The sequence below is a fragment of the Macrobrachium nipponense genome, chromosome 3 (assembly GCF_015104395.2).
Source record: "Macrobrachium nipponense isolate FS-2020 chromosome 3, ASM1510439v2, whole genome shotgun sequence".
Taxonomy (NCBI): domain Eukaryota; kingdom Metazoa; phylum Arthropoda; class Malacostraca; order Decapoda; family Palaemonidae; genus Macrobrachium; species Macrobrachium nipponense.
Genome location: NC_087202.1, coordinates 15,601,044 through 15,604,274, shown reverse-complemented (window position 1 = coordinate 15,604,274; position 3,231 = coordinate 15,601,044).

The following is a 3,231-nucleotide window of genomic DNA, read 5'->3' as shown; positions in this document are numbered from 1 at the left end:
TGGGCTATGTATTCATTAAATATCGAAATAAGTTTATGTTTTATTACTCTCTCTCTCTCTCTCTCTCTCTCTCTCTCTCTCTCTCTCTCTCTCTCTCTCTCACCCGAGAGCATGAAAATATAAAAAATATAATATAAAGTAATCCATTTGGTTGGTTCACTGGCATTGAGTAATCAATGGAATAATCTGTTAGTAATTCATTTTTCATTGTATGTATATATATATATATATATAGATATATATATATATATATATATATATACTATATATACTATATGACATTCACAATATCCCGGTGTTCGATTGTGTTCGGAATACCATGGTATTTATTAATCAATGTTATTCTGTTTCTTTTCTGTTTGCATCAGGTAGTGTTTAGAACAATATGCACAGAAAAGCGAATACCAAGAATTAATCTTTGCACCAGTGTGACAAGAAAAGGCGAGCATTTTCTAATACAAAAGTGTAATACTTTCATGCTTTAGGAAAAGATTAATAACTAACGCTTGATATTAAATGTGTCGAAAAGCAACGAGTGGCACCAGTATACTTATTTTGAGGTTCACATTGAAAAAAATAAAATCTGCAATTAACGAGCGCAAAATCATGCCTCCAGAAAGCTTATGTTCGCAGTTAATCGTTACGAAGTCGTTACCTTGCAAATAAAATTACTCAAGGCACGCAATACCAACGGACATGAGAACATACGCAAAGTTTTTACAGCGTTCATAGAAAAATGCAATACGAAATTCCTAGCTCCTTCATAAATCACCAAAGCAAGTGACGATGCAAATGTTGGGTCTTTATGCCGATAAATACTTCCCCTTCAGACTAAAAGATTATTATTATTATTATTATTATTATTATTATTATTATTATTATTATTATTATTATTATTATTATTATTATTATTATTATTATTATTATTATATCCTATATTTTTTTTACTGATAACCATCGATGCGGCCACGTAGCAGAAAGCTTCCATGACACTACCCTTTTAACGATTTAAAAGTTTAAAGGTGGTTCATAAGCGGCCGAGGCAACGAGCAACCTGCATGACTGCCGCGAAATGTTCAAACAGCCACATTAGTGTTTCTTCGTTTGACTTCGTTTGAGCTCAAGTTTTGGAAAGACGGACGAATACAAAAAGCGTAAGATACGGAGATGTGAAAGGTCCACGTGGCTATTAAGAATATATAAATGCAACCTGTTTCTCTCGTTTGCAAACAATCAAAATAGAGCAGTACCTCAACTTAACACACTATCAGAATCTGGTTTCTGATAAATAATCCTGCGCTTTAATTTTTTCCAGATCTCTTACAGCTAAAAGAATTACTCTTAGTTCTTAACCTAAACTAACATGTGCTCAACAATTATCATTCGCATTATGAGTTCTTTAAAAATGCATCCAATTTAAGATGGCAGCCTTGCAAAAAAATAATCATATTACAGCTGATAACAGAAGTCCACTATGTTAAAGCCGGTTAAGCTGAGGGGTTATGGTATATACATAAAAATGAGATACTTCTCCCTTTGGCAAAGGGTGGGAATACGACAAAGCTCATGTTTGACTGAACGTTTAATCGACGGCCGAGCTACTGAAAAGCAAAACGATCACCCCTGTCTATCGAGTATCAAAGCCTCAGCCTATGAAATGCAGACAGAATATCGTCCCCCTCTATTTTGAATCGTCTCTATGAATCCGTGAAGCGGAAGATGGCGCCATTCTCCCCACAGCCTACGCATACACGCAGCAATCTCGTACCATTTTTCAAAGGGGATTTGCCGGCGGGGTTGAACGTATTGTGATGCCTAAGCGCGGCCATTGGTTATTCTGTTTCAGCTCCCATTATCTGATGACGCCACTGAATTTCAAGAGGAAGAATGTTTAATTATATATATATATATTATATATATATATATATATATATATACATACATACATACACACGCACACACACATACATACATACATATACATATATATATATATATATATATATATATATATATATATATATATATATATATATATATATATATATATATATATATATATATATATATATATATATATATATATATATATATATATATATATATATATATATATAAGTTTTCGTGCATGCATATTTCGTTGATTTCCACGGGTTTTTGGTTGTTGATCAGCTTCTTATTAGTTTGACAGTATATTCCGAAAGTTCTAGTTTCTTCCAAATTCAGTTGATGGACAAAAGTAAACGAAAACTAACTCTTTGTTCCATTTACTGATATACACAACACTATAGCTGTTGCGTCACTCATCTGGACCTCCTCAGAGTGTATAATCTGGCCATGTTGTTGTTATTTTTTATTAAGCTGGCCTTATGCCAGCACGGGGTCTTGTTCATAGACCAACCTGTAAGTCATTTATGGATGTTCAGGTGAGGTTAAGGATAAGAATATAAATTCTTTATTTTGATCTATGGACATGTCAGTGAAATGGTATGTGTGAAATGAAAGGTTAATTGGCAAAGCTAAAAACCTCTTTGAGCCCTAAGGCACCCGTCAGTAGTACAGAAAGAGGAATAGTAGTAAGTTCCGTATGAGATGGCCAGGAAGGGGAAAAAGGAAATATTTATCGTGAGGAGGGAAATTTTTAATGCAAAACTCTACGGGTTATCAGTTCCATGTTTCACTAACTCTGTCTCGAAGTAGAAAGGACTAATGAATGATATGTAGGAGAATAGCGAAGGGATGGAGTTGGACTTGGCGAGGGGAGGGGGTGGGGAACTTTGGAGGAGGGAAGAGTCACAGTTTAGGGGAAAATGCTTAGGGGAAGCAGGGAGGGTTCCTGAAAGAGAAGGGTACTTAGATAAATCGCCCACAGATGACCAAGAGTACTGGCAGATGACCCAGGGTATTGGCAGCGACTTTGTTATGGACAGATCTAGTAAAGCTCCTATCGTTCGCAAATTGATAGCCGATGAATTAAAGGCCAAGTTCTTACGTAGGTGGTGGGTAGAACATGAGAAACTCAATGATATCCTGAATGTTTTCAAGGAAGTATTTCGATAGTTTGGTAGCTGTTCTAGCGTTATCATCGTGGTTTTCTCTTAATTTCATCGTTTCTAAGCATTCTAACAAAAAGTGTTCTAATAGTTCTTCGATTACTTTTTGGCAAGAGCTGCATGCTCTATGGTTACACTCTATTTTTTGCCAATTGCACAGATATCCAAATCTCAGTCT